The 24771-nt window shown below is 38.5% G+C and overlaps 1 protein-coding gene across 2 annotated transcripts in view; it reads left to right on the top strand.

Moving 5' to 3' along the window:
- Positions 1 to 20138, top strand: part of CCDC122 (coiled-coil domain containing 122) — a 72064-nt gene extending 51926 nt beyond the window's left edge. The window contains exon 6 of one of the 2 annotated variants that reach the window (XR_008295637.1): positions 20064 to 20138. The gene's annotated coding sequence lies outside the window, so the exon portion shown is untranslated. Of the gene's footprint in view, positions 1 to 1756; positions 1809 to 20063 lie in introns of those variants that run through there. The other variant, XR_008295634.1, reaches the window with a different exon arrangement.
- Positions 20139 to 24771: the final 4633 nt, after the last annotated feature.

Genomic DNA, 24771 nt, shown 5'->3' on the forward strand with positions numbered 1-24771 from the left:
CTGGGGCATAGCAGGAGTTGGGAGAAGCCCCAGCAGGGAGGCAGAAGATGGATGGTGTGGAACATTTATTGCCCGTGACTCATATTTCCATAAAGGGAAGAGAATGTCCAATCTACTCTCCAGGAATGGAAAATTATGGGAGGAACATTTTTAGCTTATCTCTCATCCCAGTAGATGAGTAACATATTTTTAATTAATTTGGAAGAAGGCTTAGCCCCTTTTCCCTGTAAGCTAGCCTGCAAACCAAGTGGAGACAGGGTATATTCTAGGCTGCTATGATAGGACACAATCCCATGTAATAAAGCTATTCGCCCAAACAGCTACAGACACATTTCCCAATCAGCTTTATCAATAATGAAGTTAATGTTTTGATGTGTATTTGTCCAAACATGAAAGGAGGAAAAAAGAGTGTAACAGAGGTCAGCAACAGGCAGAAATTGAAGCTGATAGATGGTTGGCTTTAGTAAGTTCTAGTAGTAGTGATATAGGCAGAATCTAGTTCCAGGTTGGAGCACTTGACATGTTGATTTGAAACTGGGAATCTAAAGAGCAAGAGTTGCTTCCTTATGACTAGATTTAACCTAGAATCTAAGCACAAGCTCACTCCCATAGGACTGGAATTTGTGGCCTTAGGTGTGAGGACTGGAGAGATTCCATGCATCAAAACAAACAAACAAACAAAAATCAGATAAATGGAGATAACATGTTGATTGCATTTTTGAGAAACAAGATACTAAATGAAAAGCCAAACATAAAACAATAATTTATAAAGTAGCCAAAAGGGTTAGGAAGAGGATTTTCTAGGGTCTGGGAAATCTGACCAAACTTGTAGAGCTCTTGAAAAGGGCAATACTGCAGATACAAGATGGTAAGAGAGGAAGAGAGGAAGGGGGTAGCCTTGAGGAAAAAATCACATCTGAGAAAGAATGGGGAAAAAAAAAAGAGAAAATAACTAAAGGAAAAGGAAACTTCTTTCTTTTTTATTTAAATTCTAGTTCATTAACATACAGTGTAATGTTAGTTTCAGGTGTACAATATAGTGAATCAACAATTCCATACAACAGCCGGTACTCATCACAAGTGCACTCTTTAATCCCCATCACCGATTTCTCCCATTTTCCCACCCACATCCTTTTGGTAACCATCAGTTTGTTCTCTATAATTAAGAGTATTTTTCTTTGTTTGCCTCTCTCTCTTCTTATCCCTTTGCTTGTTTTGTTTCTTTAATTCCACATGAGTGAATGCCATTTGCAATGATGTAGATGGAGCTAGAGAGTACTTTGCTAAATGAAAAAAGTCAGATAAGGAAAATAAAATTTTATTTTTTAAAGTTTACTTTTTTATTTTAAGAGAGAGAGAGAGAGGCAGAGAGAGAGAGGGAGAGAGAGAATCCCAAGCAGGCTCCATGCTGTCAGTGCAGAGCTCCACATGGGGCTCCATCTCACAAACCGTGAGATCATGACCTGAGCTGAAATCAAGAGTCAGACACTTAACGGACTGAGCCATCCAGGTGCCCCAGGAAAATTAAATTTTAAAGAGAGGAGGGAAATGGAAGGAGTTTTTGTTTAGATGGAGGAAGGATAAGAGCTGAGGGTGATGGTGTGGAGTTAGCACATTTGAGCAAATGAAATGGTGTATAAAGCTATGAAAGAGGGATTGGCATTAGTGGTCTAAGTGATACAGATTAGAGTAAATCCATGGTGAACCTACTAAATTCAGTTTTGCCATTTTTATTTTGGTATGTTCTGTTGTCCAGGATAAGGAAGCACAGCAAAAGATGGGATGGAAATTGGATTAAATAAATTCAGTACATCAAACACATTTTAACTTTTCTTTCTTAATAATTATGGATTTTAAATAGCTATTCTCTTAATATGGTAGTATAGCGCTAAATATATAAGTTATAAAAGATAAGGCTGAACTCAAAACATACCTGGGAAGTAGTTTGTTTGGTTTGTTGGTTTATTTTATTTTATTATTTTATTTTATTTTATTATTTTTTAAATGTTTATTTATTTTGAGAGAGAGAAAGAGAGCAAGCAGGGGAGGAGCAGAGAGAGAGGGAGAGAGAGAGAGAATCCCAAGCAGGCTCCATGCTGTCAGCACAGAGCCCAATGTGTGGGACTTGATCCCATGAACTGTGAGATCATGATCTTAGCTGAAATCAAGAGTCAGATGCTTAACCAGCTGAGCCACCCAGGCGCCCCTGTTGGTATATTTTAAAACTAAATTCAGTATCTCAGATTACAAGTGGAGTGCTAATATTTATTGAACACCTAAGAAATATTAGACATTTGCTTGGGCACCACACAAATATGTAACTTGATTTAATTAAATATTCCAAGGTTCTGGATCATTTATTTAAAAATTCTGGATCACTTATTCAACAATTGTGCATCTACTAACTGCATACCTCTGGAACATAATATAATGGACAGTACATAGTTCTTTCTCTCCTTTATCTTACACCCAGTTGTGCCAGTAATACATGAAACAGATTAATCACTTCAGCAACATTGAAAGGGTAAGTACAATGAAGTATCACTATGTTTCACAAAATTTCAGAGGAATGAAGAGCATGAGATGCTTTTGGAATGATGGACAGGATTTTGATAAAGTGGAGAGGAAAGGCTTGGATATTTCAGACCACAGCTGTTGCGTGCTAGAATGACCACAGTACATAGGTCTAACTACTTCGGGGAAGTAAAAGAGAAAGTTTGAATCAGATACACTGAGATTCAGAGGCTGGGTGGCAGGTGAGAGGGCTGCTTGGTGCAAAGAGAGAAGAGAAACATATCCCTGAGAGTCTGCACAATGGGTTCATCTGATAGTTGTACTCCTCTAGGTTGTTTTGGACATGAAATCCTGACTATACCATATTTTTTATATAGTGTTCTATGAATATTATTCCATCATAAGGATTTTCTTTTTTTAAAATGTTTATTTATTTTGAAAGAGAGAGAGAGTATGAGCTGGGGAGGAGCAAAGAGAGAGGGAGAGAGAGAATCCCTAGCAAGCTCCATGCTATCAACACAGAGCCCAACATGGGGCTCAATCTCATGACCATGGCATCATGACCTGAGCCAAAATCAAGAGTTGGATGCTCAACTGACTGAGCCACCAAGGTACCCCATAAGGATTTTCAAAACATGAAGTCTGAAAGAGTCAGTGTTGTCTGTAATCATTAATGTAATTCCCTCTCCCCCAAGCAGTCCTCAGCTGACCTACCCATTAGTGCAAGTTAAACTGGAAACTACTAACTTTGGAGCAAGCCACAAGGCCTTCAAGTAACCTAGGATTTTTTTTCTTTTTTAAATATTAAACTATACTAAATAAATATGTAGCAATTTAAGTTTTTAAGTTTCTCTCCTAGAGCCAAAAACTGAGTTCAGATGTTTTTAGTGTTTATAGCTTTAAAAGTAGCTAAGGGGTTGATACCATTTTATTATGCCTCTTAAAAGTAGAAAAGAAATAGCCTGGTAAATTTTATTTTGACAAATGGTTGAATAAAACCTTCCAGAATATATCCTATAACCCCCAACCTACACAAGGTCAGATAGAACACCATGCTGACTGTGAGAGAAAGCCTTGGACAGTTGCACGAGTTGTAAGAGGTCTCAGGAGTCAATGTAGGCCAACTCACCTCCCCAAATCCTTGTATCTTCATACAAGCAAAGCAGCTAGATGGGTAGGCTGGCCCATGCTGTCACACCTTTTGGCCCACACTTCCCACTACACCTAACATTTCAACAGATTCACTCATTTAACAAAAATACTTACGAGCAGTCACTCTGTGCAAGCTATTAGGATACAGTGTAAAAAAAAAAATACATGTGCTCTCTGCAGTCATGCAGCTTATAACGGAGCAGGGAAAGCAGATGTTAAGTAACTACAAGGTTAATTATTGAACTGTAAAGATGCTAAGTGCTCTAAAAAAGTAATATGTGGAGCTGCTAAGAGAATGACCTAGTCTGGAGGACTCAAGGAAGTCTTGAGTTGTCCAACTAAGGAATGCTACACATGTAGCAATTTATTGCCCCATAGAGATTCCAGAATGTAAAGAACAAGAAAAGTATCAACAATGTCTCATACACTCTCATGAGCACTTTATGAATCTTAACTCTATCTTCATAACCTCCCTATGAAGCAGATGCTATTACTATCATCATTCTCATTTCATATGTGGGGAAACTGAGGCACATAGAGGCTAAGGAACTTGTGTATGGTCACAGAATGACATAATGGCTTAGCTAAGATTTGGATTCAGATGCTCTCAACCACCATGCTGTGATGCTTCTGTTCCATAGTCCATATAAAGCATAAGGGAAGAAGCAAGCACATCAAGGTATAAAATATGCTAGGATTAGCTTATGTACATTTGTCTTCTGCATCCAGTAGCTAAATTCAATCAAATCTAAGATCACTAAAATCCATCAGAAATCAAAATGGAGCTGGATAATATTTTGATATATGATTTACATTTTTTTTCTCACCTATTTTTTCCTTTACCCTTTCCATATTTAAGCCAATAGCTGGCTCTGTGCTCTTATGCCTCAGGTATAGGAAGTTGTCCCTGTCCTTTCTGGCTTTTCTTTCTAAAAATAAAACAAAGCCCCTAGAAGAACTTCCAGTGCTTATAGAGGATGCATTAGGGAGAAAATGTTTGCAGGAGCAAACTTTTGAAAAGAGTAGAAGGAAGGAAAGTGCTTTCCCCAAGGAGGGAGGTCCTGGGGCAGGAGTCAGATGCAGTCTTCTGGAAATGTCCAGGGAGGCAGAAGAGCCTAGTGTGGAACAGCTTCAAGTCATAGGTATGACTGTCAAGGAAGGAGAGCACGGTAGCATCAGAAGGCCATCACACTGGAAAGGACGGAGCATGTGGAACGTGACAATGAGCATGAATTCAGTAGGATCCAATCAGGATCACTGTCTTCATCTGTGTTCTGGTGGGTGTCTCCTCCCTACCACCTGGCAACATCTCAGAGAGATCCTATAGCATTTCTGGACAATTTCAACCATAGCTACAGTCTCCTAGGTAAGCAACAGGCCTAACTTTAATTTCCTGTTTTGACTAAAGCTTTTCTTCTGTCAGGTGAGGTCTGACTCCAGGCTTTAATTAGGTACTAGGAGTAGGACAGGCAGGCTGTCCCTACTGTTGTCTTCTAAACTTCAACTGCTGACACCACCTTCTCTTCTCACCCCAAGGTGGAGCAGGAGGGCTGAGTAGAAAGAGCAAAGGCCTATTTACTCAGAGGTCGCTGTTCGTAGTTCTGTCAGATGTAGAGTCTCTCTCTTAGGTTATATTTGCAGATTATTTACATACCCCTCATTCAAGGAACTCTAGTCTGGACCTTTCCCTAGTGGATACCTTCCAAACGACCTCTTACTGTCCCCTGCAGCTGTCGCCTTCTAGTGGTGCACACACAGCCTCTTTCTGCTGGGGTCCTTGAGCTGGCTCAAACCTGGCTCCCCTGTGGAGTTCACTTGCTGATGTACAAAATCCCAGAACAGTGGCACATTTGGGGAAGGGGAAGTTTCCAAGAGAGGTGGAGGTTAAATTTCCTCACAAGCATGAATGATAGAAAGTCCAGAGTCAGAAATTAAGATGATTTATAAAAAATAAATCGATATTCTTTGCATTTCTACGTTTACAGTTTGAGAATCACACCTGCTAAAATGGTAAGTCCCTTATATGAATGTTGCCTCTGGAATTGTGTAACACATGGCTCTAATCATCTATTAGTGTATGCCAAGAAGTTGTTGCCTATTACAATACATTTCCTTGGACTTTTTTGAAAGTTACATAGGAGAAGTCAACTGCCATTGTCCTAGGCAAAGTACGAGGCTGAAGGAACAATTTACTTTCTAACTAATTTTAACCATGGAAATTATGGTATACAATGAAGAGTACCTTCTGGTTTCTCATTCAAGATTAAAAAAAAATTTTTTTTAATTTATGTTTGATAAAGACAGAGAGACAGAGCGTGACTGGGGGAGGGGCCAAGAGAGGGAGACACAGAATCTGAAGCAGGCTCCAGGCTCTGAGCTATCAGCACAGGGCCTGATGCGGGGCTCGAACTCGTGAACTGCAAGATCATGACCTGAGCTGAAGTTGGACGCTTAACCGACTGAGCCACACAGGCACCCCCTCACTCAAGATTTTAAAAACTGTCTTCTTTTAAAAAGATATTCATTCGCTAAATGTTTATTCTGCTCCTACTGGATACAAGGGCTACAGGATTCAAAGAAGACTATATGGTTTAACAAGTAGAAGAGGATATGACATGTCACAGATGCTGAAACAGAAGGGAAAATATGATAAATTCCACCACAGAAGAGGCAGGGACAGAAATCTCAGTGGTTCCCAACCAGAAACCATTTCAACTCAAAAAAAAAAAAAAAAAATGTGTGCTCCTCATAACAAGAGTGAAAAACAGTCTTCTTTAGTAGAGCAATATAGAGGAAGAGATTTCTTTCCCTCCTCTCCCCACACTGGCCTCCCTCTTTCCTCTTTTGTCAGTAGTAGCTCAAAATCCTCAAGTCACTGCTAATCACTAATGTCACAAAGTTGACTTCTGTTCACGATCCACTTTCTAGATTTTATCTTGTCCGTATTGTGGCATCAGGGGACCATCATGTTTTGATACTTTTCTGTTCCATTGATCTTCTCTTATAGTTTTCAAGATACCAAGAAAACCTTGTATTCTGTGCTGGGGAGGAGAAACTGTTAGCTGGGCATTTTTACCCAATATTAACAGTTCTAAAACAACAAAATTTCATACTTAAAAGTATATGATGCTGTTGTGTCACTAGATTCCTCTTTATCACTAAAGAGGTATTAAATGTTGCTGGGTCAACTCGGACATACTTAGTTAACGGGAAAGGGAGAACAAAGTAAATAAACCTACGTAATGGGTCTGCAAATTAAAAGGAAGGCAGCATGGTTGGGAGTCTCTCAAGAATCACACGTCTATGTGTTCTGCCTCTCACTCTTTCTGACTTGTCAAACCTTTTTGATTTTTCAATTACACATCCCTGAATCCTTAGGAAGGTAACAAAACCTAAACCTCTCAAATCTGTTAAAATTCTCAAACAAAAAAAAAAAAAAGAAAAAAAAGGAAAAAAGAAAAAAGAAAGAAACAAAAAGCAAGGAAGATGGAACAGAAACAGAAATGGCTGTTCTCAACTCCCAGCACATATGTTCTGGGAGGATGACATAGTTTTGCAATAATTTCAGATCAATAGTTCATTCTATTCTTCCCAGGCTCATCCCTCAATTGGTTACGAGTTCCTTCATAATCATACTCTAAGTTCCCTAGATGTCCATAAACGCTTCTTCAGTGAAATTGGCAGATAAAAACTCTCATTCTGTAAATGTGTTTAAAAACACGTTTGATAAACTAATTATGTATTTCAGATATGCTAATTTTTCCTGATGAAGTAAATGTTAGACATGCAGATTTTAAGCCATCATCATTTCCATTGATTACTGACAGAAATATTAGGGATCCAATAGTGTAGAATAAAATTAAACGAAACAACTTCAAATGGATGGAGGAGGGCATTTTGTCCAAATATGAATCATTTTATTTTAGTGAAACCTATTACACACATATATTTATTAGTCATTCACATATCCCCTGCACACTTATGTGCTAGGCAAAGCAGAGTGATGGGCTGAGAAACATCCCATGCTATTGTTCTCAATGGTAATTAACATCTAAAATCTTGGAAACAGTGCACTGAGTGGGCACTAAACCGGGTTAGATGTGATAGCTGGCAACATCAGCCAGTGTGCAGTACATTTGAGTGGGAGTCCTATTTCTAAATTCCATTCAAAGCAACCCTCTCCTCACAGCAAATTACATCTCTTGATTCCTTCATTTCTCTGGCATTAAAGATTGGGAAAAATGTTTGGGAAGAGAGTATTGGTGAGGATTCTCGAGATCTCGTTTTACCAGAGCTTTCCATGTCATGCCACTTTATAATTAATGCATTAACAAAGTAGTTCTTCAACCCATTAGGGCATCCTTGCCTTGAAACCTTTAAAATACCTGAGGATTCTAGTATCTCCCTAAGGTGATGAAAGTAGGGTAGAGATACTCTATATCACTGCTTACTTTTTGTAAATGTCTATACTTGCATTTATTAATTTTTAATAGTTAAACCTGAAGCCAAGAATTTTGACTTAAATTGTAAGAGTAAGGCAAAATAGGATCTTCTTAGCTAAGCACAAGAAAAATGGAATGTTCTCGATTCTGGCTACATATTAGAATTATCTAAGAGATTTTTTTTTTTTAATACTGAAACCTTGGTCCTATTCCAAACTGGTTAAGTCAAACCTGTTTAGGAGGCTTGGAGATCAGCATTTTACAAAGTTATCCCAATGTTTCTGATGTGTAGCTAGAATTGTGACCACTGGAAAAGATAAACCAGCAATGATTGAGAAGTGGATGGGTCTTACAGCTGTGGAGGACTCTGGGAAATAGGACAAAAGTTCCACTTGGATAATAATGGAATTGCCTCAGGAGCTGTTCTGTATAAAGGGAGTAGTGTGGAGAACCAATAAGAGCTGGATTGAATGAAGTGCACAGGTTTCTAAAACCACTAAGTAAGAAGGACTTGGTCTGGGATGGGGCTGAATCTGAATAAAAAGATAATAATGCCCAGAGACTCTCTTAATCTAAGACACACCCTACTCTGACTCTGTAATCACCAATCTGCAGAATAGTCAACAAACCCTACATTCAAAGAGACTTTGAATTCCTAAGGAGAGATATGAGAGGAAAAGTCGCATCAAATGAACTATTTATTTAAAATTTTTTTGAATGTTTATTTACTTTTGAGAGAGACAGAGAGAGAGAGAGAGAGAGCAGGGGAGGGGCAGAGAGTCAGGGACATACAGAATCCGAAGCAGGCTCCAGGCTCTGAGCTGTCCACACAGAGCCCGATGTGGGGCTCAAACGCACTGTCTGAGAGATCATGACCTGAGCTGAAGTCGACACTTAACCGACTGAGCCACCCCGGCACCCCTCAAATGAGCTATTTATTAAGTACATGGCCTTTGTGGGATATTGTGGAAGATATAAATAAATATAGGACATGGTCCCTGCCTCCAATGAGCATATTTTCAATGGGCTGGACAGATCAATTGTGATAATACTCATGTTACTAATCATCGCAAATTTTCACTTTTGAATCATTCTTCTTTATACTCTTCTTCACCACAACTTAAGAGCTATTTAAAAACAGTCTGTAATTGGTTGTCATGTAGTGGCTCAGACCATAAGGACTCTGCTTTTAGAGAAGGAGGAGGACACTATGGATACGGCTCACCTAGGAGAAGGCTTCATAGGGGCTTAGACCCAAGCTGAGTTTGATGGCTGAATTGGGTGTGGATAAGTGAAAAGAGGCGGTTCCTGGTCCTGGAGATGTCTTCCCTGGTGTCACTGCGGTGTGTGGGGGAAGTCAGAGACATGAATGGTTTGCTGATGTTCAGGAGGCCTCAATGCCTTCCTGGTGTGCACCAGCATTGCCAGGAGAGGTGATACCTCACATGAGCAAACTTCCACAAAGGGATAGGTAATCAAACCTCTGTCCACACTGCCACACCATTCACGGTGTGCTCTGTGATCCATGCACGCCCATCACCATAAAAGCCTCCATGTCCTTTTACCAAGTCAAAGTCATTGACGTTTTAACTAAAGGAAGAGCATCAAGTCTGAAAACCTAGTTAGATACAAAATAAATGGTTTATTGTTATCATACCAAGCATATGACAAGATAATATTTATGTTTCTAGACTTCATGGCTACCCCGTGTGCATGTAAGTTCATTAAAAGCTAATGCTCTGGGAGAGGTTAGTTGCCATCAACAAGCTTTATCAAGAATGGGATAACTGAAAGGAATCAGAGTATGAGGACTAAGTGAAACAAGAGCGGCCCACAGGGGAGGCGGGGTGCCAAGAGGAAGAGGGTGCACTCAAAAGCCAGTGGGGAGACAGCCGGCAAATGCTGTCGGCTCCATGGTTTTCCTGAGAACTGTCTTTGTAGGATTGGTCCGGGAGTTTCCCTAGAGCAGCAGGATCAGTGTGGACAGTGGTGGGAGCTGCTCTGTGAATCAGAACCACTGACAGGAGACCCAGGAATGTACAACTTTTAAAAGTACCACCGATGGTGCTAATGTGCAGGCACATCCTGTTCTAGAACAATTCTCCCAAAAGAGGCCTGGAATGGATCACTGGAGGCTCACCCACCTGCAGTTTGATCTTAGGCACCACAGAAGTTACAGAGTAAAGAATTTCAGGGTTCTAGACAGTGGTCATCAAACTCCAGTGTGCATAAGAAAAGCCTGTTAAGTGAAAAGTGGGTGCCAGGCCAGAAGTTTAGGATTCAGCATGTCCTAGGACTAAGCTGAGAACATGTGTCTTTCATAAGCTCCTCAGAGGATCTTGATACAGGTGGACTGAGGACCACAATTTGAGAAACGCTGCTGGCATGTTGCCAGGGTGTGGCTCACAAGCCATCTTGTGTACGACCAAGGGCACGCTGGCTGGTAGAGAAAGAACTCAGATGACCCAGCACGCTGAGTCCTTCCGGGCAAGTGTTGGGGACGACACCTCCAACCCCGTCTTCTCCACCGTGTGTAGCATGAAATGAACGTTTGTACACACCGCTGGCTCTCCTCACTAAGAAAAGTGTTCCCCTTTCCCTCCTTTTCTTTGTAAAGAAGGAAAAAGTTGGCCTCTCAGGTAGATCAGATTGAGGATGGACCGGAGAGTTGTCAGCCGAGCAGAGGAGAGGGTTATTTCACAGACCTGTGGAGGTTTTCCTCAATTCTTATTTGATTATGCTTCCATGTAAGGTGATTTAACTTTCGTCCCAGAAATTTTTTTTTTTTGAATGTCAAAGTAGATTACTGTGAAGGCAATTATTTCTATTGAATATTTTTTTAAATACCAATAGTAAAGTGACTTGGAATGTACTAGTAAGAAACAAACACAGCCATTTAAAAAAATCTTGCAATCTTCATGACAGGTAACCAAGGGCTTTTAAAATTTATGTCTTATTTATATTGTGTGCACGTATTCAATGTGCATAATTAAGGATCCTCTGAAAAACCTGTAAAAAAGAGAAAATTAAATCCCAGTAGATGGCACTGTTTGCTACTTTTTACAAGTTAATTCAGTAAGGAAACATTCCCCTCGCCCCCAAACCTATTTGTTTTTGCAATAATATAAATCCAACCTCCATCTTTAAAAAGCATTACTTACAAGGAGCCCGATCATTATGTCCTTTTCCAGACTCACATTGAGTAACTCTGTCACAATTTATTAAACAGAACAGTACTTAAGGATTATTAATCATGTCTGAGAGTAGAAAGCATTTAACTTGCTCCTTTTCTTTCACTTGCTGCCAAGATAGCTGTATTTCTCCTCCCCACTAGTCCTCATATACTTTGCAGATACTCTGTCTTCAAAAACTATGTAGGTTAAAAATCAATTTCAGGCCAGAACGGCACCTGTGTTTCAATGAAATTATGTTTGTATTAGGATGACACCTAGTTCTCTCACTTCATTTTTTTCAAACAGTGTGACACATTATGAACAAATACTTTATCGTATTTTTTGACACGAGAATGAACTAATGTACAGTTAATGTAGGTAGGTCACTGGAATCAGAAGGGGCACTGGTATGGTGCCCTAATCCTATGACCTCTAATCCTATGACCCTGGGTGCCCAGTTCAATGCATGATCCACAGTAGCTACTCAGACTGTTGTTTATGTTGTTCTATTAAACTTAATCTCCTAGAATCAGGGAGGCCTTATGCAAAACTGTTAGAACTTCAGAAACACAAATTCCATTATCTCCATTAGCAATATAATTAGTCTCCACTCTCCCCCCACCACCCCCATCAACCTAAGTGATGCTAATTTACTGTGTTTTCTGATCATCAGCATCAAACGTGTATTTTAAAGCTTCTTGGGCTTTAGAGGCACATAGAGGCAATTCAGCAAGCACCATTTACTGTTGAAGGTGAAAGCAACTGTACCCTGTAATCTCCTACCCAGCTGCCAATACTAATTTAATACAGAAAGGTGAACACGTGGCTGAAACATTTAGCACAGTATCTACTTTCCCCATCTTGGTTTAAGATTATGAAAATTATCTATTATCTACAAAAGCTAGTATTTCCAGTTAGTGATAGTTTCCCAACATCAGGGCACTAAATACATCCAAGTGCCAAGGTATTCTATGAATGAAAATTTTATGTCTGTAAGCATTCAATTTGATTAAAATTCAGAAGCAGAGCAGAAAAAGATTAACAAAATGAACAGGAATATTCAGAAGAAAGAAAAATACCACCCAGAAAAGAGAAAAGGCAGAAAGGAGGGGAATCACCCTAACAACAATTTGAATTTTCTATATTTATCCATGTGTATTTGCTTCACTTGGTTGTCAATTTTAATTGGTCTGCAACATGCTGTGGTTCTAATGTATTCAGAATTTCAATTGTTGTTTCTGTCATCTATTATAGTATCCCCAAATGCAGTCTATTCCTAGTGAATAATAAGGGTTTCTCTCATTATAGAAATAAATAGCTTATTAAATCTACTGGTAGTTTTTATACCTGATGCCAGAACTGTTTAAAAGTGCAGAGAATGGGAAACTATCTCTTCCACAAGTCATATTTATTTTACTAAGAGTAAGGATGATTTATCAAGGTCGGCCCAATGCTAATTAAGATTTTGCAAAGGTTAAGCCAGGTATATACCAAAATGTCAGAAGTTCACTACTGATACTCCTGTCTTTCCAATGCAATTTGTGTTTCGAATGCCAAGACTATTTTTAAAAAGGAAAAAGCATCCTGCTGTGTGTGTGTTTGCATGTGTGCAACTACACAGATACATATTAAACCCTGATGCTTTTAAAATTTAACAGCCCACAGGATATACTGACAAAGGTATAGACCTTGGAGGACCACAGATCTGGATTCTTGGATACATACTAATCATTATTAGTCTTCTTACCTTGTAAACTTACTTAACCTTTCCGGAACAGAACTTTGTCATCTATAAAAAATGAGAATAATCATGCATGCCCTACAGAAAGTGTATTTTATCACAATACCTGAAATGTAGGAGAGACTCAATACTTGATTAGAAATTAGAACAAAGGTAAGCCCTGAAACAACTTCATATACGAGAATCTGGCTAGACAACAACTAAAAACGAGTTGTTAATTACTTTTACACACAACTTTAAGAGAAATAACAATAGAATCACTTTTAAAAGCATGTATTAGTACATTTGAAGTTTAACAAAAATAATGCTGTACAAAACACATTAAGCAGAGTGAAATATACTGTAGAATTAACAGAACACCAAAGGGAAAATCACGATTCTGTTGCTCCTAGGCCATTCATTTGTTCATTCCTATTAATAAAAATGAGTTCCTCATCCTTGAGTAATACCTAACAAGTATTTTTCTCTGTTTTACTTTGAATAGGACAGGTTAATAGATATCGAGGTTTGTTAATTTAGCTAGTGTCAATATGTGTATATATATATATATTCTTTTGCCCTGTTCAGAGACATTGCTTAATGTGTGCCTAATCAGTACATGGAAATTAAGGTCAAGCACAATAAACATAAAGAAGACTTCAGGGAGTTAGACCCACTTTCTCCTGTCATTTTCTCTGATGTCTCTCAGATCTCTCACTTGATAGGAAAAGTTGGGTACAAACCTAAAATTTCAGGTTTTATTGAAGGGTTAATGAAATTGAACTAGCACATGTTGATACTGGATTCACTAATGAATCCAGGGGTTGTATATTCTATAATACTCAAAATGTTATTAGAATATATTACTATAAGTTATTCATTTCAAATAAGATTTTCTTCTAAGAGAAATAGTTCCATGTTTTGTGGATTTCTCTGGAAAATGAAGAACTGAACTGAGGACAGACATAAGGTTAGTTGTAATTCAACAATATGTGTGTTTTATAGAGGCTGTGTGGGTGAGAAAGGATTGTTGGTCTGTTGAGTTGGTTTTGATTCTAAGAAATAAGACTTAGTGAGTTCAACCACTGGCTTCCTTGATGAACCATTTTGAAAAGATAATTAGCCAAAATGCTACTAAAAGACATCTGCAAAATGACAGCATACATAGAAAGGATGTCGAGGATGATGATTTGGTCCCTAAACTAGTGCCCATATCAAATGTGTGCAGTCATTTGATTCTAGCACCACTAAGTAAAGACACTCTACAACTACTATATGAGCAATGCCTTCGGTTCAAATTTGGTCTAGCTAATTGGATTACTGACTGTTTCCTGCCACATCTAAGAAAAGTAGCCACTGTGTGCACAGCCATTCTCACACCCTTCCCTTCATTATTACTGTTCCCCAACTCATTTACTGCCCAATCCAGCTTGTGTGTTTCACACTTTTCCAAAGCTCAATATAGCACACAAATGTCTTAGACCTTCCATTTGCCATTAGCATGAACAGAGAACATTCATAGCAGACTCTCAATTGTAAGTCATGTGTGTCCTCGTATCAGTTTCTGATTTCTGGACAGCCCTGAAGATTTTAGCAGTCAACATATCACATACTTTCGTAATGAAATGAAAGGTTAGACGTATACTTTTTTAGGCCCTTCATTTATTGGATTTTTCAGGTTATAGCTGAGTCTATTAGAGAGGTAGTATGTAGGGCAGCTGCTGAACAGAGGTAGCAACCTGGTAGGAGAATGATAGGACGGAGAGTGGTACTGGAAACTGGCATCACAAGGGTCACTAAATGAAACAGAAAAGTAGCAATACAGAATAGTTTTGTGGGTTGAACAGCGGTCTGGACCGCAAGGACATCGGGACTCAGTAATTAACTCGAGTCCTGCTGATAGAATAGTCATAATATTAAGTAATTAATTGATTGATTGATTGATTAAACAACTATTTATGCAGCACTTATTGTGGGCCAGGGTCAGAGTTAAGTGCTGAGACCCAAAGGGAAGAAAATAGATAAGCTTCTTGATGCTTCTTGACATGCTCACAGACCCGGCACGGTTACTGCTATGAAGTTCCTGCAGCATCAGTTGAGAAGACCACAGGGCAGAGACTGTGCAGGTCTGGATTCCCCTCCGGCTGTGCTGCTGACTTGCTGAGGGGTCTTGGATAAGGCATTTAACCTCTTAGTCTCACTTTCTGCCTTCATACAAGGAGGCTAACAGTAAAGCTGCCCTCTCTAGCTTCCTCACAATGTCGGTGTGATAGACAAACGAGATAATCGATATGAGAATGCTTTGAAAATTGTAGAGTACCCATTTTATTTTCACCTTTCTATACACAGAAATAATAATTTCCACCTATTCACCTCACATGGATGCTGTCGCTTCTTGGCATTTATTGAACAACAATGCTCTCTCTCTGATTTACAAATAGAATTAGACAGAGTTCCTGCCCTGTGATTTTAAACTAGGCAGACATGCATGATAAAAAGATGCGAAAACATTCAAGATAGACAATGTTGTGTGATGATCATTAATGTGTTTATAAAGGGCCAATGTGGTTCTTAGATGGAAAAATGCTATCAGCATTTTTCATAGTCCTTGGGATATTTGCTTACTGCAAAAATATAATCCCAATAATATAAACCAAGAGGAAAGGTACGGGAGGATTGAAAAGAAATAAAGTTGTTTTAAAAGAAGGGGAGGGGCACCTGGGAGGCTCAGTCGGTTAAGCGTCTGACTTCAGCTCAGGTCACGATCTCAAGGTCTGTGAGTTCGAGCCCTGCGTCAGGCTCTGTGCTGACAGCTCAGAGCATGGAGACTCCTTCGGATTCTGTGTCTCCCTCTCTCTCTACCCCTCCCCCACTCATGCTCTGTCTCTGTCTCAAAAATAAATAAACATTAAAAAAATTTTTTTAAAAGAAGGGGATAAATAACATGATGTACTGAACACCTTACTACATGCTTTGTACCAGGCTGAGTCTTAGATGAGTGAATCACTGGTGTGAGATGAACGAACAGCATCTCACTTTGCAAATGCATTCTTTATTTTGCTCTAGAAACTATGCCAAGTAAATTAGTTCATGGTTGACTGTGTTACTATATTTAGCTTTGAAAATATTAATATTTTAAAATAGTAACAACTGTAGTAATACCCTCCAAATGTTTTAGCATTTATACGATGCCTTAGATTTTACAAAATTTTTATGTGAAAAATTCAATTTAATCTTCATAATAGCTTTGGGAGATGAGCATTACCATTTTCTCTAATTTAGAGATGAAAATACTGAGCAGGAGCTGGTAAAATAATTTACTCAAAGTAAGACAATAAGTGGGAGACGCATGGCTTGAACCCAGGCTTTCTGACACAAGGATATATTTTCCATCTTCACTCCTCATAAATAAATCAACAGTCTACAACAAAGCACCATCATAACAGGCTAGGAAAAGAAAGACCTGGAAAATAAATTAAAAAGCAAATTCAAAGCATGGATTGAATTTGGAAGCATCGTCCCTTGTACCCCTCATCTTATTCCACTTGTAGAATTTATAAGTCAATTGCACTGGTTTCCAGAGTGATGCAGTCATTAGAAGGATTCTGTGAAATGGTAGTTCTGGGCAAACACTGCCTTCTTAAGGAATGTCAATTAAACCGTGAAGGTTTAAATTTTTTTTAATGTTTATTTATTTTTGAGAGAAAGAGACAGAGCATGAGTGGGAGAGGGGCAGAGAGAGAGGGAGACGCAGAATGGGAAGCAGGCTCCAGGCTCTGAGCTGTCAGCAAAAAGCCCAACTCGGGGCTCAAACTCACGAGTGGCGAGTTCGTGACCTGAGCTGAAGTTGGACACTTAACCGGCTGAGTCACCTAGGCGCCCAAACTGTGAAGGTGTGATTGTGATTATGGTTTTGCATACCTATAGTACATATTTCTTTCATATATTTAAGATGCTCAAAAAAAGAGCCTTGATGGGAGATTTACCAAAACATTTAAAGCATTTATTTTATTTGCATCCAGCTATAAGTAGTAATGTATAACATGGAATCTGAAAAGAGAATAAAAATGGCTTTGAAAAATATAAGACAAACCCAAAGTCATAATTGACATTTCCACTGTAAGAATGAAACAAGGTTCTAGTTAACTGTATTAATGACAAAGCTTATACGAGTAAAACACATACACATTCACATAATTATGCATGGTTGTTAGCAAGACGTTAATGATTCCCTGGAAATTCTAACAGTCTTCTAGTCCAAGAACAGATTACTACATGGCAGTTAAAGTAAAAGACAACAACTACTACATTAACTCTTGGGGTAGGGTCTTAGTTCAGGCTATTACAGAATAACACTGACTGGGTGGCTAAAACAACCAACATTTATTTCTTGCAGTTCTGAAGGCTAGTCAGTCCAAGATCAGGGTGCTGGCTGATTCTGGGGTTGGTGAAGCCTCTCTTCCTAGCTTGCAGGTGACCATCTCTTCCATATACCCTCATAAAGTGGAAAGCAAGCTTTTGTATTTCTTCTTGTAAGGACATTAATCCCTTTCTTGAAGGGTCCACCCTCATGACCTTATTAGATGTGTCCTCCCAAAAGTCCCACATCCTAATACCAATAACGTCATTTTAGGGGGTAGGAGTTCAACATGGGAATTTGGGGGGGACACATTCCATCCATAGCAGGTAGACTGGCATATCATATTCCCTCTCTCCCCACCCTCCTACAATAAAAACAAGATCTTTAACACGAGATCTTTTACCAAGTAAGAACAAAATCTTGTTTCTTCTCGCCCAGACTACTGTCTCCATTCTAGAAATCTAAAATGGAGATTATCTCACTAAAACAGCGGCTAAAGTCCAACTGCTATTTATTTTCATTTTTCCTTCTATAATTGTCATGGAATAAAACCATTAAAATGTATCACAATAACATCTTGGTCTGGCTTTTCCTATTCTACAGTATCAGAGAATCAACTGAGTAAAAGAGTACTTGAGGGGTGCATGAGTGGTCAGCCGGTTAAATGACGGACTCTTGATTTCAGCTCAGGTCATGATCTTGTGGTTTGGGAGTTCAAGCCCCACATGGGGCTCTGTGCTGACAGTGTGAAGTCTGCTTGGGATTCTCGATCTCCCTCTCTCTCTGTCCCTCCTCTGCTCACATACTCTATCTTTCAAAATAAATAAACATTAAAAACAAAGAGTACTTGATTGATCACTAATGTCTGGATTTAGTAAGTACTGTATATAAACACTTTTATTTAGACCTGTTTATAAAGAGCTTCATATGGACATATATAAAAGGACAATTCCACTGTCTTTCTTAACTCAATTTAGATAGAATCACTTTATCAGGAAACTCTTCTTCATACTTTGATTATAAATCCCTTATATGCCCCAGATTAAGAAATATAAATATACACATGTTCCATGTGAAAACTCTTGGAGTGTCTTAAATATGAAAAAGAAATTCAGTTCATTTATTTCCAAAAACTTGTGATTTTTATGATAGGAAGCACTGAATGTTTCAGGCTGGATCACATAGGATGTAACCCTTAATGAAACCTTCATGGTTTGGGGCTTGGTCCACAGTTTTGCAGTTTCAAAAAACGGAGTAGTGGTCTGGCCCTGAGGAACGGATTCGTACTAGCTGAAATCACAAGAAACTGATTCCTTTCAGGGTGAATATGTGGTATGATGTGAAGGGTGAGCAGAGTTGATCAGGAAGGAGCAAGGTCAGATGTATGCCTTTCTACTTGGGATGCTCTTTTACAGATGTCAGTGTATCTGAAAAACTGAATTCCAATAAATACTTTATGTATTCAGAATACAGTCTAGACATGGGAAGTAAGTAAGCGAGACTATTTGTATTGAAAAATAGATGTTCCCAAGTCTGTGAAATGGAATTCTCTTTGGAGCGGAGGAGAAGCTATGATCAGTTGCACTGATAGAAACTAGAAGGGATAACTGACATTTTGAAGAAATGTAGAGAAAACAGACATGTGAACTCAAAAGTCCATTTGGTGGTGGAGGAAGGTATGCTGGTCAGGGTTCTGCAGAGAAGGGGAACCAATATCTATATTTAAAGAGATTTATTGTAAGGAATTGGCTCACATGATGATGGAGGCTGAGAAGTCCCACGATCCGCTGTGTGTAAGCTGGAGACCTAGGCAAGCCAGTGGTGTAGTTCTGGTTGGAGTTCAAAGTCCTGGGAATCAGGAGAACCAATGGTGTCAGAGGGAACAAATTCTCCCTTCTGCCTTTTAGTTCTATTTGGGTCCTCAACAGATGGGATGATGCCCACCCACTTTGGGGAGGACAATCTGCTTTCCTCTACTGATTCAAATGCTAATCTCATCCAGAAACACTCTCATAGACACATCCAGAAATAATGTTTAGCCAAATATCTGGGCACCCTATGGTCCTGTCAAGTTGACACATAAAATTAACCATCAAAGAAAGTAAACTCTATATGCCCTTAGTATCCCCCAGGGGCAGGTCAACATTAGGAAATGCTTAGTGTTGTCTCATTGATCATCACAAAATGTTTTAACAGTTAGGTATTAAACTACCCCTATTTTCAGATGAAGAAACTGAGGCCTAGAGAGGTTAAGAAACATACCCAAGTTTACTCAGAGAGTGACATACCTGTGACTTAAATCTAGCTTAATCTGATCTTAAATTGCATATTTTTATTTTTCTATGCTAACTATAAAAAATATTCTAGTGATTCTAATTTGTGAAGTTTAGGTTAAAGGATATAAAACATACCATATTTTAGCAGAAAGTAAATTAAAATTATTGTTGCATTTATTTCAATTTTTCTTAGTTCCTCTGGTCAAATGTTTTTATTATAATAATTCAAAGGCTGGTTTTTGAGAATAGAGTCAAACAAATTTAAAGTGCATAGCATCCATCTCTTGGAGCTTCAACCAAGCCATGTATCACATATGAGGATCATTTTATGGCTACTCAACTCTCAAGGACTTGGTTCTGGAGCACTGGCCTCATCCTGTCTCCCAGTCTCAGATTTTCTGTTTCTGCCCTCACCTTACCTTTCAGATTTAATGGTGTGAACATGGCATCTTATGACATCTGGCACAGGAAAGAATCAAGGTAAGTAATCATGTGCAATAAGAGAATACGTTTCTAGTTGCTGAAACTCTCTCATTTGCTAAATTTGATGGCTCTCTCCTTTGATTAATGTCAGACCCATGCTATCAATTCTTGGAAACTTTTTAATACATATTGTTATTCCCTGTATACAATTTCTAAGATTATAGCTTGTCTCATATGTTGCATTTTATTATCTCATTATTTTCTTTTATGAGTTGTACATACAATGTTGTAACTTATTTACTTAAAACTTTCGTAATTCACAATGTAGGGCATATATTTCTCAGAGAACTATATGTAATTAATCTCACCTCGTTTTCTTTTTTTCTTTCCTTCTGTCAGTTCTTTAGCGCTCGTTTTAAGAGCGGTGGCAGAGGGCCTGGTCTCTTGGATTTGTAGGGGGACAGATTGGGTTGTGGTTGTTTTACTTTGGGAACCTGTAGCCTTCTGTACAACTAGCGAACCAGCAAAATTATAAACAAACATTGTTATATGTTTCATTAATAATGATAGCTTCTGGGTAAAATAGTGAACATGCTCAATTGCGAAAGTTGGAGATTCTACTGGAATTATCGCTGGCATTTGCATTGCGAAGGACTGTTTATAGATTCCTAAAAGCAAAATAAAACAAACTTCCCAAATTTTGCCTGCAGCAATTGACATAAAACATGAACTCAAATAATTCACCACTACACAGACCTTCTGTTGAACCAGTAGATGGTCACTCCAATGCACACTCTGGTTACTTATTGAAATCAAGAATCTTTTTTGCTCCATCAGGGAATGCAGTACCAGATCCAAGGTCAGAGCTGGACCTCATCTTGGGGGTGGAGGCTAAGTAATGCAAAGCACCCACAGAATGGCCAGAGGCCAAGGAGCAGGGCTTGTGACTCCAGATCACGTCAGCTCAAGGTGAGACTAAGTTTTTAAAGGGTCATTAAAAAGGACTCATTGTTAGAAGTGTTGAAAGTGGGGAAATAGGAAGGGAGGTTTTCTTTTAAAAAAAAATTTTTTTAATGTTTATTTTTGAGACAGAGAGAGACAGAGTATGAGTAGGGAAGGGGCAGAGAGAGAGGGAGACACAGAATCTGAAGCAGGCTCCAGGCTCTGAGCTGTTAGCACAGAGCCCTACATGGGGCTCAAACCCAGGAATGGTGAGATCATGACCTGAGCTGAAGTCAGTCAGAAGCTCAACCGACCGAGCCACCCAGGCACCCCAGGAAGGGAAGTTTTCAAAGATGATTGGCTAAAATCCTGTTTAAGCTGCGTGATGAACAAAGGGCCCATCTTGGAAGAAAAGTGTATGAAAGGAAAAAACAAAACAGAACAAAACTGTTGAACTTTTTTGTGAACCGTTTTTACTAAAATGCCAGTATGCATTTAAATGGCTGCACATTGACTTGAATCACTTTTTAAAGAATGAATCTATGCAAATAAAATGTCTAGAAGGATATATACCAGAACAGTAATGGTGATTGGTCCCTGAGAGGTGATGTAACAGCAATTTTTTCTTCCTTATACATTCTGCATTGCCTTTTTTTTTTTTTTTTAACCCAACGAACACATATACCACTTTCACAGTTAAGGGGAGGGGGCAGAAAACAGTGAACTATTCTTGATTTTAAAAATTACTATTGGTATTAATTTTTAAAATAAATGTTCACATAGGCAAGTTAGCAGGGCAAACCATCACTGGGAAAGGAGAATCTGTGTGACTGAAAAAAACAGAGACTAATTAAAAACAAATGAACACAAAAGCTTGGGTTTTGCAATAGCAGTAGAATTTATAGAATTACAGCACCTCTAGAATTATGGAACCCACAATATCCTGCATGTGTCTGTTTCTGCCAACTTTTGGTTGTCTGTGGTTTTCCTAAAATATCCTTGGAAGGGACTCCCAGGAACCATCAAATCATTCAACATTATTTGAGTTATCTTCTAACAAAAACCTCCAAAATTTCCGCAGGAGCCTCCCATTCATGTACGTGCTCCAATTTTCTGCCACATACATTTTTTAAAAAATTATTATTTAGATCCAAGATTTCACAGAGTTACTTAGCTCCTACGATGTGAGGGATCCTTTCTCACATTATTTCATGTAATTGTCTTAACCAATGAGTCAGTTATTATTATCCGCATTACACAGGAGGGCCACCTGATGCTTCGAAAGTGAGTTGCCCCGGGTCTCACAGTAAGCTGTAGGCCAGAATAGGATTGAACTTAGATCTTATGACTTGGTGCCCAGTACTATTTTTATATGATGCTAAGATGCCGGAAAAGTAAAAAGATATGATTGATGTTCCTGCTTTCCCCACATGAAAGTCTCTGGGGTCCTTGGGGAGGCAGGCTATGTAAAATGTTCAACACGTGGATGGTTGGGCTTTCCACAGTTCTAATTTTGTGACTGGCTTTCTGTCTGTGCCACTGTATAAGTGGGAGGGGAATTCATGGTAACACTCTAACTACTGGAAACTTCTTGTTTCCTTATGTTGCTGCTTTTGTACTCTTCATAATTCCGTCATGAATTAAGTGAAGGAGTTGCAGTTTTAAAAATTATATTAACCAAAAGTAATTCTGTGTCAGCAAGCCAAAAGAAACCGCGAACACAAAAATTAAGAAGTTTTAAGGAGAGTCCTTAGTAAAATATTATGTTAATAGTATGTTATGTTAAATAATAAATATTATAATATTTATTTTATATTTATATTCTATTCATTTATAATTTGAAATAAAATATTACGTAAAATTCTCCAAGAATAGACTGCTGGGTCTCTGTAGATCTAGACTTTTCAAAATGCATGGGTACCCCCCTAATTCTTTGATCAATGGAAATATTAGCTCTAATATATCCTAATCAATTCCACTTTTCCCAGGGATCCTGTGATAGATAATCCATAGCTGCCATTGCCAACATAGTCCATTTTTTCTTGCCAGCAATTTTATTCTTATCTCTAATCTAAAATTCAGAATATAGCAATAAACTAGCTTTTTACATTATACTTCATGCAATAGTCTAAGTGATTATTACTAGGGGTGTATGAATATAAAAACATGCATTTAGACATAGGTCGCTAATAACCAATTTTCAACGGAATGGTTTAACAATTGGTTTAAAAAGTTGTATTAGTTAATTCAAATTGAGGCTAGTTGTATCTGGTCAAGTGCTAAAGTATGCTTATGTTAGCTTTTTTGTTCCTAAGAATAATGATAGCTAGATGATAGGCTCTTTAAAGGCAGAAACAGATTGCACTTTATACTTTTTGGTAAAAACCACAGCATAAGGAACAGAATTAATTATGAAGTAGGTACTCAATAAATACTTGCTTGGTTTCCTGATTTGTTTATGCATCTTTTTGGTGTTGACAATCAACTAAATTATCAGGTTAAAACTAGAAATGAGGATATTAGTAAATCTACCAATTCATCTCTCTATAGCTGTAAATCTCAATGTGCAAAGGACGTATGTTAGGGATTCCTTACCTCAGCTTCAGAGTGGATTCCCTTAACTCCTGAAATTTTACTCAAATATGTTTTACATCTTCAGGGGAGCCTGGGTGGCTCAGTCAGTTGAGCGTCCAATTTCGGCTCAGGTCATGATCTCATGGTTCACGGGTTCCTGAGTTTGAGCCCCATGAGAGCACAGAGCCGATTTAGGATTCTCTGTCTCCCTCTCTCTCTGCCCCTCCGCCACTCACTCCCTCAAAAATAATCATTAAAAAAATTAAAAAAAATTGTTTTTACATCTTCATATGTTCACTTTCCTGAGGAGAGGATACATAGCTTTCTTCAGCTTCCAGGAAATCCATAACTCTATCAGAAACTATTAAAAAGGGGTGTTATTTAATATATTCACCTGTACCATAAATGTCAGCACTGATGATGACAGAAACCTATCTACTTTTGCTTGGAATAAAGTATAACTTTTTTTTCCTCTGGTTTTTGACTTTCTTAAAGATCTTTATTCAGAATTAAGCACCGTAAGTAGTACCTGGAATAAAGCAACGTATAAAAGCACGGATGCAAACAGGATAGCTCCTGTCTTCTCCTTGTTCCCGAGTGACACTCTGTACCAAAGTGGCACTCTGAGTCCAGGTGCAGGTCAAGGTTGGTTTTTTTGGGGTTTTTTTTTTTTTAAATCATATAAAGTTCTAATGGACTAAGTGATCTGGGACCTGACTATGGGGGGAAATTACCTGTCTCCTTATGCATGCTCACAACCATTTAAAATCAACAGCAACACTTCAACTAACGGTTCTTGCCACCTCACTTCAGAGAATGTGAGGCCATATGCTCCCAGCAGCAGAAGTTGACTGTAGAATCCATGATACATCTCACACCCAAAATTTATGAGTTTAGAGGTAGAAAGCTTTTTCTTTCTTTTTTTTAATTTAGACCGACAGAATAGATTAGTTAGTTGTGGTCAAATCAGGTTAAAGTGTTTCTCTACCTACTCCACCTTTCCCCAGGACTATGTTCTTAAGAAAGTTAATGTTTGACTAGTGTATTGCATTGTTGCAAATTGAAAAAAGCAGTTACTGTTAAGGAGCATGCCCTTTTTAGGAAGAAAAATAGGACCTTTATGATTATGCTATTGATTCAGTCCTACTTATGATAACATATAACAGTGAATCTCTCAGCAGCACATTTTATTATT

The sequence above is a fragment of the Acinonyx jubatus genome, chromosome A1 (genome assembly GCF_027475565.1).
Source record: "Acinonyx jubatus isolate Ajub_Pintada_27869175 chromosome A1, VMU_Ajub_asm_v1.0, whole genome shotgun sequence".
Taxonomy (NCBI): Eukaryota; Metazoa; Chordata; class Mammalia; order Carnivora; family Felidae; genus Acinonyx; species Acinonyx jubatus.